This window comes from Aotus nancymaae, unplaced genomic scaffold (genome assembly GCF_030222135.1).
Source record: "Aotus nancymaae isolate 86718 unplaced genomic scaffold, 86718_ANA_hifiasm-v0.15.2.pri h1tg000030l, whole genome shotgun sequence".
NCBI classification, from domain to species: domain Eukaryota; kingdom Metazoa; phylum Chordata; class Mammalia; order Primates; family Aotidae; genus Aotus; species Aotus nancymaae.
The window spans coordinates 16,984,082-16,997,235 of NW_026988443.1; the positions used below are offsets into that span (position 1 = coordinate 16,984,082).

Consider the following 13,154-nt stretch of genomic DNA (forward strand, 5'->3'; position numbering starts at 1 on the left):
ATTGATTTACTAAAGGAACACCTGTAAGTAAAGAAAGAACCACTATTTGAACCTATGTAACTTCAAAATTCTTTCTGTGCAAGACCCTTTCTCTCATTATAGAAATATTTAATGACCACATACTATATGTCAGGTATTGGGGGAGAGAAAGGCAAATGGTTCAGAACTCCTGTCTTCAGGAAGCAAAGAATCTGTTTCACGAATAAAGAAATACATAATCAATTCACTGAAACGTAGTCTTAGAAGGTTTAAAAGAAATGCAGAGTGATGTGTAAGCTACTCATCTTGGCAGAATTAAAGAAGCCTTCCTAGAGGGGATGTCATTTAAATGTTGAAACAGAATTAACCAACTGAGAAGGGAGTATAAGTGAAAGAACATTTCTTTTTTTTTTTTTTTTTTTGAGATGGAGTTTCGCTCTTGTTACCCAGGCTGGAGTGCAATGGCACGATCTCGGCTCACCGCAACCTCCACCTCCTGGGTTCAGGCAATTCTCCTGCCTCAGCCTCCTGAGTAGCTGGGATTACAGGCATGCACCACCATGCCCAGCTAATTGTTTGTATTTTTAGTAAAGACGGGGTTTCGCTATGTTGACCAGGATGGTCTCGATCTCTTGACCTCATGATCCACCTGCCTCGGCCTCCCAAAGTCCTGGGATTACAGGTGTAAGCCACCGCGCCCGACCTGAAAGAACATTTCAGTCAGCCAATGAATAGGAGCAAGACCATCAACTAATCTAGAATCTCTAAATGAATCAGCATCTAAGGTAATTTTCAAATTATTATTTCCAGGATCACCCAGTCCACGGTCACTCCATCTTTTTCCAACCCATCAAATTCATAGTAATCGTGGTCTCTACAGAGTACATGTCAAATTGGTAGCTCTTTCCTCTGCCAGTTCTTTGTGAAGAGAAGAGCATGTTTGGTTTCTCCAAAGGTCTAGCCATAGCACAGAGAGGCAACAGACAGTTGCCTCTGAGTGCTGTTCCCGTGCAACTTCTCAATCTTCAGGGTTTTTTTTTTTTTTAAGGGAGACATGACTTTATTAGACAAATAAAAAACAACTGAGGTGATGGCTTGGTCTTCAGCAGATGCCTTGGTGGATGAGGCTGCTTTTGGCTGCACTGGCCTTCTCCTGCTCCGGCTGCCATGCAGGGTCCAACTCAAAACAGCACCATAGCCTTAGAGTCTCATCGGCTGCTGCGGATGCCACTGTGGCCCCATCTGGGCTCATGGTCAGACTCAGGACCCAGGATGTGTGACCTTTCAGTTCAGCCACCTTGGCCATGGTTGGGTACTTCCAAATAACCAGCTGGTTCTGTGAAAAGCCGTGGACTGAGATGAGCTCCTTGTAGTGGGGAGAGCAGAGGATGGACCACACCTGGAAGTGGGCATCCACAGCACTCAAACAGGCCCCAGAGCACGCATTCCAGATGCGAATGTGTCGATCACTGGTGCCTCCTTCTGTTGCCAGGACATTGGACTGCCAGGGACACCATGCTACAGCCTTGACAACCCTTGATGCTGGGTGAATGTTTGCAGAGGAACTCAATCACCCTCTCCAGGAGCACTAGGCCACACATTGACCAAGCTATCATTGCCACCACTGGCCAAATGTCATCCATCTGGGGCCCAGCGCCGCCCACACACTTCCTGGCTGTGGCCACTCAGTGTGGCCACATGGTGTTCTGCTACCTGAACATCATGGTGGTGGATGTGGCCAGAACATGAACCACTGGACGGGATATAGCTGTTCCAACTAAGAGATGGCCAATACCCAAGACCTCGGGAGAAATTAGCCCAACTCAGGGGAATCCCTTCAACCACATAGGTCATTTCCATCACATCGCCTATAGGAAGCTTCTAGAGACTGAAAAACTTACATGCCATCTCTAAGATTTTGCCAAATTCTTAAATCATCTGTATTATTACTTTAAATTTTATTGACACAGGCTCCATTTTTTAAATATTTATTTTAAATGGAAAGCTAATATTACTTGATATAATGGAATATAGCTTTAAAATTACAAGTTTAATAGCGAACACTTAGAGAGTACCCAGATAATATTAAATCATAAAGAAGAACTACACATACACACATATACACATATAGATTCATACCTACTCTTCGATATAACTTTATAATATTATTATTGCTTTGTTATCGTCATTCTCATTGTAGATATAACCAAATTAAAGTACAGAGAGATTAGTATTTTAAGTAATGTTCTATTTGTACTAAACTAGACACTGTTAAAAGCTTGAGGTCATCTCACTATTTGCTAAAAAGAAAGACTAGTGATAGTCAGAGGCAGGCTGGTTAATATTTAATAAGTGGCTCTTTGAGAGAAAAAATTCTGATTTGCAATGTTTTCTGATTTCCATGGTATAAATACTTCCACCATGACCAATTTTAAGCTTCCAATTGACCATTAACCAGCTTTGAAAATTACTGAAAATTTAACCATCCACTCTGTTAAGACTCAGTAAAGAGCCAATGCTAGCACACCTGTTGTGAGGTGCTTCTCAAATATTAATAGGTATCCAAATTACCTGGAAATCTTGTTTAAATACAGATTATAATTCACTTAGGCTAGTATGGGACTTGAGAGTCTGCATTTGTTATAACTTTCCTGCAGTGCTGATGCTGCTTACTGATTTGAAAACCATACTTTGCAAAGCAAGTAGTGCTAAAGAAGACCAGCTCCCAGCTCAGACCTCCTCGAGATGACTGAAAGGACTCAATGGTGTGGTGAAAGAGTCACTTCCTCCCTCATGTCGTTTAATGTCATGCCATGAACTAGTTACCACCACTGTGTAATGGACTGAACACATAGATTTGGGGAACCCCTGAACTACAGTGTATGAATATATGGAATTTTATACAATGTCACAATACTTTCCTCTCCCCTCATATCTATTTTATGTGAGGCACTGGGAAAATTGATGAGCTAACTGTTGTGTTGACATGCACATGCCTGCTATCAGGGAGTGTTGCAACTTGGTCTTCAAGCTAATCCTGCCAATTTGAGAGAAATGGGACTCTGTTGTGACATTTAGAACCACACCATTTGTATGCTTGTACCTCTGCCATGGGCAGACTAATGTTGTCCTCTTAAAACATCAGAGAATGGCTTTGTAGAAACTTTTGAGATGCAACTGAATCTTATGTCAATGTTATCAGTATTAATAAATATTGTGAATAGTAGCTGCATACACAAACTGCTTAACTTTGTGCAAGGAAGAAGAAATTGAGCAAGGTTGTGAAGCTGGGGTTAAAAAAATCAATTTATTTTTACATTTTTCAACCACAGTATGTATGTCTGACCAAGCAATCCACTTTATTATAATGCTGTTGCACTGATTTACATCCAGATAGTGAGATGAAGAGATTTTACAGTCTCTCTGGAATTCTTAAATATAAGAAAGTCTTTAGAATTCCCCCATATGAAGATATCTTTTCCTGGGTAAAATACTTACAATCTGACTTTTCATTCATACTTACATTTCAGAGATAGTTCTAATTACAGCCTGGATTTCACTCTGCTGATTCCAACATTATTTTAAGGTGAACTAAGTCAATTCTCAGATATAAGTCATTATGCAAAAACATATTACACCATCCATTTTATAAATAACGTGGATTAAAGTTCAAAATGATGAGCAACACGCTGATAGGTGAAGTCTAAAACAAAAACATGCTTTTATAGACACTTCAGGATTCAATCCAGCAGATTATTGTGGTTGACAGGAAACTATGCTTTTATTATCCACTAGGCTTAGCAGCCACAATATTTCATGAAAGCAAAAATGACACAGAGGACCAGTGAGTTTCTATTAAAAATGTTTCTGACCTTGAATTTAGAGCCATTAGCAGCCTGCTTCAAAACAGGTAAATGTACATTGAATTCAAAGTGGTATTTCCCGAAAGCAGGGGATGGTGATTCAGTGTGTGACCCAGAGCAATTCACGCCAAGCCCTGGCTGACTGGGGCTGAGCAGGCAAAATAAGCCTTTGGATTTTAGAGAGGAAATACAGTTGCATGTATTCAAGTATAAACAACACAAGAAGATCACCTTTCTATAGCCTTCAGAATTCTCTAACCAGATACCCTTAGCAGAAACATATTCTGAATTGTTTATGTACACACACACACACACACACACACACACGCGTATTATTTTGTGTATCCTCACTCTGCCACAACCCTTCTGGCCATACTTCTCTGGTATCAGACCACAAAATTATCCAGATGTCAATCTGTGCAAAAACATATTTATTGTTTACTTGTTTTACCATCCAGAATAATACCTGTCAAATTCACCTTTTTTTTTTTTTTGAGACAGAGTTTCACTCTTGTTGCCTAGGCTGTAGTGCAATGGCGTGATCTCGGCTCACTGCAACTTCTGCCTCCCAGGTTCAAGCCATTCTCCTGCCTCAGCCTCCCACGGAGCTGGGATTACAGGTGCCCACCACAATTCCCGGCTAATTTTTTGTATTTTTAGTAGAAACGGGTTTTACCATGTTGGCCAGGCTGGTCTCGAACTCCAGACCTCAGGCAACCCACCCATTTTGGCCTCTCAAGGTGCTGGGATTACAGGCATGAGCCACTGCACCTGGCCTCAAATCCACTTTTTGTTCTGTTGTCACGATACTCTTCTCTACCTGAAGTTTTTGTTTTCTTTAAGTTCTAAAATTGATGGTTTCCTTTGCAAAACTCGGTATATAAATGCCTCTCCTCCTCCTTTCGCAAGATGGAGTCAAAATTTTGTTCTTCACATAGAAATTTTTCTGTTATAGAAATTTTGAATGGGGCGACTAAGCCAGTGACAAAGACAATAAAGTCAAAATAAAATCTTTTTTCTAGTGTTATAGAACTAGATCTTTGCTTAGAAAACTTTCTTAGACTCATCAGTTTAGTTAAGAAATTAAGAATAATGTTCTTCTGTTGGGCTTTTTAAAGGCATACCAGTGTTGAGATCATCCTAAAAAGATGATCAATCCCACAACTCCCTTGCCAATTATGGACACAGTGGTTCCAGAAAGTCAATTCTCAAGTCTAATTTAAATCCCTCCTTCTTTATTTAAAAGTTATATCCTTTGCAGTCTTTAAATCATATGTTCAAAATTGAATACTCAAAGACCTACTGACAACATTTTGTGCAGGTCCTTTAAATCACAGAAATTAATCAGAATCAATCTTATTCTTATCAACCTTGTAATACAGCCAAGCTGTGGAAAGTCCCATGAGATAGTTGTTTAGATCATTAACTCTAGAGTCAGATAGAAGTAGTTTTAATCATGAATTAAGTGACCTGGGCACATTTATCTTATTTGTGGCCGGTGAAGAAACTGATGCTCTTTGTCTAATACTACCTACTTTGAAAGATTGAAGAAAAAATAAATTAGGTATTTTAAACTATTTGTCAATGTAGCAACTATAGTAACTATTCACTGAATGTTTCAAGTGCTTAACAAAAAATAATTACTGATTTTTAAAAATTATTTTATTGCAATCTTGTGCTGCATATGTACATCAGTGGGGAAAATTCCAATGTTCTACATAGGTAATAAGTAAAATAATTTTTTTTAACTCTTGATTTATAAAACAAAAATGGCACGAGCCAGGATGGGTATAAATAAAATAGAATTTTAGAAATAGTTTTCCCTCCCCTCAACTAACATGCAATTAAAGCAATGCCTTCAAATAGTTTTATTAAGCCTCAAAAGGGCTGCACTTTTACTGTCCAGAACCAACAACGTATTTCCTTCCCATAGAAGATATGACATTGTTCATCACTATTTTCTGCTGAGAGGGCAGAGTACAAGCACTACCTGTTCATGAGTGAACTATTCTTTCCAATCAAACTGTAGCCACTCATTTACAAACTTACCTGGTACATCTCTTTTACAAGATAAATTCCAATGCACTTCATAATCATCTACATTCTTGTGAGGACAACACAAGTGGAAAGTCTGTAGTAATTCCAAGATGAAGCCAAGGTGATAGCTATATATTACTTAAAGGGAGCTCAGAGAAGATAATGCTAATCAGAGATTGCAACAAACTTTTTCTATTTATTTCAAGAAACTTTAGCACTACTGATGATAGAAATTAGATTTCTCACTTAAGAAATGTGGAAATGGTTAAAATCACTTACATCATATAATGGGGGCTTCAGAGTCTGTTATACTGAAATAGAAATGCAGCCAACAAGCCCAGTATACATCATCCAGATTCTGTCAATTAGAGTACACTGTGTTAATAACCATGCTAACAAGTGGACCTTACTGTCACTCTTTCATGTTTCTAAAACTTTATAGATTAATAACCACTCACTGACACTTAACATGAACTACAGACACAGGTGATGGATGAGTAGACACTCAGATAGATAGGAAGCAATTACTTGACAAAAATACTAGAGTTATGACCCGAATGTATACTTTATGAAAATCAAGGGAGTTGCTTATGCAGATTCTAAAACACGTACACAATCTTCAGCTACTATAGTTTAGCGACACTCAAAGGCAAGAGAAGATGTGTGTTTTACCACTCTGATCAAAATAAGTACAAATTAATTGTTTTTTTTTTTTAATTTTTCTGAGCATCTCTATGTTGAAGATGGGAATAGGTAGACACAAATTTAAATTCTGTTTGTAAAGCTCAAACAGCAACAGACTAATAAAGAAGGAAATGTGCCTTTGTACTTTTTAAATCAAATTTTGGAGACAAGTCTTCTTACATAAAAAGGAAATAATTCCCTTGTGATATTTATATCACTCCTCCATCTACTTATTTTATATCATTTGTGTCACATCTAGAATCAAGTAATCATATTTTATTCATTAATCTATCTAGAGAGAAAAAAGGCATGGAAAATACTGTTCTGACTGCAAATAAAACATAAATATACTGTAATATTTTCACTTGATGTACATAAAAAAGATTAAGAGGATTGCATTTAAAATTCCTTTGTAATATATTCAATATGCCTAAAATATCAATAAACACATCCACAAAAGTACCTTATCATGGCATACTATTTTTCCCTGTGTGTATATGTGAGGGCCAGGTATCCTGTTGATTAATACAGAAGAGTATGAAATTGACTTTGAAAACACCCAGAGTTGCAACTCACATGAGGGTAAGGTGAACTGTTCAATTCAAATACAAAAAAATACTAAAGAAAAAGAACGGAGGGCAGGAGAGAGAGAGGAAGTCAATCAATCCTCAGTTATGTTTTATACATTCTCAGCAATGTACAGACATTGAATCACCCATGCAGCAACTCCACAATTAATGCATTTTTTTGCCAATAAAGTATAACTTTGCATCATATAATAGTTTAATAGCATTCTTTAATGCAAGTCTAGTCTTGGAGGCATTCTACTTTTACAAAGCTGAATTATGTTATATTTTATATTCCCATATCATTTAAAATATGATTGTGAGGGGGTAAGAATATGCTTTGTGGAACATGAGTAAAATTGATTTTAAAAATGAGAAAAGCTGTGGCTAAAAATAGACTTAGGAGGACTTAACGAAACTTCTGTAGAGAAAATTGTGGTAGCTAAGTCACAAATTGAACTTTGGAGACGATTACATATCTTCCTTTTAATGAAAATATACTAGTATAGGGTGCAGGGCATAGTCTTTGCTAATTTGTTATTGCATTAAATAAATATTTACTGAGTATTAAATTGGTGCTTAGCCCTGAATCATCTATCATTCTAGCATTTGCAATTGTTTCTGGCAGTGGGGGCAGAGAAGGAAAAGTGTTTGAAGGTTTCAAATATAAATGTTATTCATTTATGATACTTTCCAAAGAGATACAGAAAATCACATCTATATTTCTCTACCCACTGAGAAGTTAAAACACACACACACACACACACACAAACACACACAAACACACACACACACACAAGACATCTAAGCAAGAGGATGGATATTGTTCATGATAGAGAATAGCACATGACATTTAAAACTCAGGAAATAAAGCTTAAAACTTGTTAAGAAAAACAACAACAACAACAACAACAAGAGTATTGGCCCCAGTGCTTTGCCGTGAAGAAGCAACAGAGATTTAGTTAGCAGCAACATATGGTAGAAAGAGCTAAATGGCATCCCTTGAACTTATTTCTTTTCTGACCTTTTGAAGTTGCCAGGTTCAACTAATTTTCTCTTCATGGTTACATCTAAAGCAGGTTCCAGAGACAGGAACCAACAGTTCAGCAGAAATAGATTAGCATCACAACTTTCTGTAAGAATGAAACGAGAAAGCACTAATAGCCCTTTGGTTAATTAAGCCCTGCTAAATCGGATGATGGCCTTTGTCCATCAAAAAAATTGTTCTATTTCATAAATATACATTTTTGGAGGCTGGAGGGAAATTCTTAGCACCACAGATAACATTTTTTGAAAGACTGATCAATATACAAATCAGAGTAGCTAGAAAGGCAAATCAAGTAATCTAAGGCAGATGAAACGGCAAAGGGAACATGATAAAAATCTCAGACTTGAACCAATAAATGAGTAAGTTATCTGGGCACGTTTTCAAGAAGCATGCTCTGTGTGTGTGTGTGTGTGTGTGTGTGTATGTGCATGTGTTTGTGTGTACATAATACAGAGCAACAAGAATTAGCATTGGTTTATCTACCCACCCATGAGAGATGTAAAACACACCAAAGTTTGGAGATTTTTTCTAAATTAAAAAGCAAAGTTAGACCATTTCCTCTGTGAATGCCAATAGTGCTGAAAACAAAAAGAAGACTGTCTCCACCAGCTGCACTGAATAACTTCGTAACAAATATAAATGACTGACACCAGTATCAGCAGCACCACTGAGCAGAATATTTTCAAAAAGAAGTCTTCAGACCTTAAACTGCACCTATGATAGAAAGGCTTCTCCAATTATGCTTGTCCCTTGATTTACCAGACACAAAAGTTTGCTGATGGACCAGAAAAGTGTGGCTGGAAATATAAATCGAATGTCACTTTACCCATTGAAAGCCTTTGGTTTTGCATGGGAAATCTGCTCAAATTGGAATGTTGATAAAGCCATGAGGTGTGCCACCTTGAGCAGAAAAATAACAAAGATTGTCTTTTTTAAAAAAGCATTAATTTACTTACATTGATAAGGTTTTCTGAACAGTTGTTGAAGTATGGATTTGAACTTTTCAATATGTGCATGTTCTTTTTCCCCACCAATAAACAATGAAAGGAACTTGGAAAGCAAAGCTCAGAGGTACAATTTCTTGAATAGAATCATTATATTCTCATTCTTTGGAGTTTCTTTGCTTTGTTCCAACAATCTGTTCCTCCTGCCTAACAAGGAGTATCAGACCTTTGAGTACATTCACATCAGTCTTTACAAATGCCTTCTCAAGTGGTCTCCTCCATCCGGCTGAGCATGTTTCATGGGCTGTTTGTTTGTTTTTTTTTAACATCGATCATGCTGCTATTGGCTACTTAGATTGTATTCAGTGCTAATTGAGGGGTTGCTATAAATGAATACTGTGTTGACCACAGTTCTACATAATACCCAAATAAAGTTGTTTTCCAGGGTAAGGGATTCCTTCCCTTCAGAGTTAGTATGTGTACAGCAGGCAAATGGAACTGGTATTCTAGTGAGGGCTGCTATAAAATTGTCTGTTCTTCAGCTAAATTCATACAGCTTCAAGAACTCAAGAAATGCATCCTACACACCAGAAATGCAGCCAAGAAATGTTAGAGTCTTGAGTGCAGAGATTTACCCATCTTGAGGGCTTTAAGAGACTGTAAATTAGAAAGCAGAAGCATTTATTTCTAATAGTAATAATAATTAGTAATGTAAGATCCAACTTGCAGGGAGAATGGATTAAAAAGTTTGAATGATAGCATTACAGCAAAAATTTCAGAGCACACCAGCCAGTGCCTCTAAAACATTTGGCCATTTGTAATGGTCAGGGGATAACTTGACATTCACTTGGGGGGTGTGAGGATCAGATTGAGAAAGGCAAACGGCCACTGAAGGGCTCTGAATGAAGCAGTCCCCAGAGTTGCTAGGAAGACTCCCCTCTTTATTTTCAAAAGGGATTTTCCTCAACTCCTCACCCTCTTCAGAGTCCAGGGGAAAAAAAAAATCAAAGGTGATTTAAAATACTGCGACTGTTCCAGCATGAAATGACTATGTAACAGCGAGCTCCAAATCTGCTAAAGCAGAATTATAGAATATTGTTATCAGAATTATTATTTAATAAGGGGGATGGCTCTAGAATTTATTCCAGCCACAGAGCTCGGAGAAGTAGAAAAACATGTCTGGACATGATGATTATGGAGAACTCCCTTTAAGGGAGGGGGGGAATGTAACACTAAGAGAACATCCTTCAAAGGTATCACTTCTTTCCGTAGAAGAACCCCAGTCCTAGCCCCCACCTCATACTTCTGTCTCTCAAATACACACACACACACACACACACACACACACACACACACACGAAGAAATCCCTGCAACACTGGACACAGCTGATGCGAAGCAATATCTAGGCAGGGATTTTAGTGGTATTTAGCATGAACGACAGGGCTCACTTTGCATGCAGTGAGCTGCAGCAGGGAGGCTGAATGGATGGAAAATCCCACTTTCGAATCTTACATAAACATCTTTCCCACATATAGTTTTCCAGTTGAAAAGCTCCTATAATGAAGCCGGAGGTGACAGCCCAGGGAGGGTTTTTAACCATTGAGATGGCTGTCAGGAGTGTTGTAAAGACGACAGGCGCTTCAAAAGGGCCCCAGCGAACCTCCATCCCTTCCATCTGCTTTGCGATAGTGCCGGATGCTAGAGGACAGTACCCTCGCATACATTCCCTAGCGTCCCCTCGTTCCCATTGTCAGCCCCCAAATACCGTGACTTAGGGTGAAAGAAAGCAGCTGATCTGATTAGCAGCTCGGGCGCGCTAAGGGATTGTCGGATCGTGCCGCCTAAGGAGGAAACTCTTGTGGAATCTTCAGGAAAGGGTGGTAAAGTTGAAAGGACCTTTTCTCCCTCCCGCTGTCTTGGTGATAAGCTCTATCGTTAATTGGAGCTGAAGTGAGCAGCTGCCAGCCTGATTTTCCATTACGGACTAATGTTGTGCGTTTGCAACAATAAACAATTAATGTTGTTTGATTTTTTTACATTTAGCAACCCAAGCAAACAGCTGCCATCTCCGCTCGTGGAGGCAAACGGCTAGTCCTTGACGTGCCGCCGGCTCCGTGCCTGCAGGGGAAGGGTCAACCGCAAGGAAACTTTGAGGATTCCGCCAGATTGGGTTGGGGGAGGCTCTGGTGTCGGGGAGGAAGAAGCGGGGGAAATTGTGGATACCTGTTGGCATCAGCGTTGGCGGCGACACGTTTTTACTGTTTTCCAGCCTTGGCTGGAGCCTGGGAGAACGGGAGTAGGTCCCTTATGAACCTGTTACGTACTGGCAGAACCCAGGCAAGAGCCTTTTTCCCTCCGGTCCTGCGAGGGGCGTGACCAGCCCCCCAGGGGTTCTCGGATGAGAAGCCGCCAGATCACAGAAAGCTCAGCTCTAGGCTCAGCGGTCCCTAGGATAGGGGCTACGGAGTCCTAGACTCAGGGGGGCCTCTGTGCGTGCAATCTCTCGAGCTCGGGGAAGACACTGTATGGGGGTCCTGCAGGGGTTCTGGGCAGCGTCTTGGCGAGGGCAGAGCCGCGGGGCGGCTTCGGAGCCCGGCAAGTTTGCAGCGGGCACCGCGCCTCGCAGAGCTGAAGCTGCCACTTGTGGGAAAGCCTCGCGCTGGGGCTTTCGCAGCTGAGTCTTGGCCCGCAGCCCTTCTGCGGGGGTCGCCCTCCCTTGCCTGGGAGAAGAGGCGGTGCAGAAACCCAGCGATAGGGCACTCGGGCTCCCTCGCCTCCTTTTTTCTCTGGCTTGCACCCTCCGCACAGCGGGCGGCGGGTGCTTCCCATTCACCACACGGACCCCGCAGTGAAGGCGCGCGGCTACAGCCGCGCCTGCCCGCGTTGGGAGGAGGCGAAATGGCCGGGTACCCGCAGGGAAGGAAACCGGCAGGAAAACTGGAGGGGCACAGACTGGAGCTTGTTACTCTCCAGGATCTGTTGTCAGATCAGTTTGCAAAAACAGGCAAAACCCTGAGGCGTACGCATCACCAACAGATATCGCGAAATACACAGTTTAGCTCCAAGCCTGTGCTAGGAGCCGGCATCCACCATCTGAGAGGCAGGAGGCGCGCAAGGTGTCCGAAGGGGCATGGGAGTTCCTAAAAGAAATGGTCCCTTCTGGATCGTCGGGACAGAGAGAAAAACGGGGATGGGTTGGCGGAACACTTACTCTTGCGGGGCCCTGCGCTGGCGAATGTCAAGCCTCCTGGTTCACAAATGGCTGGAGGGGCTCGGGGTCAGCTCCCGAGGGCAGAAAACGCCGACCGGTCCCTGCGCGCTGGGCAGGCGCCTCTGGATTCCGTTCATGCCTCTCGGAGCTGCAGGGCTTGGTGCGGAGACGCGGGGCGGGCGCGCTGGGCTCTGGGTGTCCGCAGCCCAAAGCGCAGCTGGTGGCTTGATGCTACCATCTATGCACAGATCGGCGGCGGCGGCTGAGCTTGGAGAAGGCAGGGAGATTCCAAATAAATCCACTAATTCTGGGCTGAGCGCTCCGGCGTGCGAGCCCGCCTGCCTGCCAAATGTAACTGTGAAGTGATGTGGAAAAGTGAGCCGGGTGCCTCCCCTGACGGATCTCATTGGGCAGAGCGCAGAGGCAGGTCTACCACTTGGAAATTCATGCAAGCAATCCCCCTCCCCGCCCCCTCCCCGCCTTCCCCCTTCACTCTTGTGCGCTGGCTCGATCGTTCTCTTTCCCCCTACCCAAGTGGGCGCACAACTTTTCGCTCCTCGCTCCCGAGCACGCCCCGCGCGTCTCCGCCGCCAGAGCCACTGGGTGAAGATGCGCCCTACCACGCTGTGCGCGCAGCCGGCAGAGGGCCGAGCTCCGGGATAAGAGGGCTGGCAGACGATAAGAGCATGCGGAGGAGGTACCCGCGAGCTTTCTCTCTAGAGATCTCACCTGAGCCCTGGGACTGGCGTTATCCTGTGAAAAGCGTCTCAGTGACCAGCAGCTATTTTCCGTAGGAGAAAGTGGACGCGACAGGGCAAAAG

General features: G+C 41.9%; 1 protein-coding gene across 3 annotated transcripts in view; it reads right to left on the bottom strand.

Moving 5' to 3' along the window:
* CDH8 (cadherin 8) overlaps positions 1-12,789 on the bottom strand; it is a 382,992-nt gene extending 370,203 nt beyond the window's left edge. For 2 of the 3 annotated variants that reach the window (XM_012462530.2, XM_012462528.2), the window contains exon 1: positions 12,334-12,789. The gene's annotated coding sequence lies outside the window, so the exon portion shown is untranslated. Of the gene's footprint in view, positions 1-6,158; positions 6,237-12,333 lie in introns of those variants that run through there. The other variant, XM_012462529.2, reaches the window with a different exon arrangement.
* Positions 12,790-13,154: the final 365 nt, after the last annotated feature.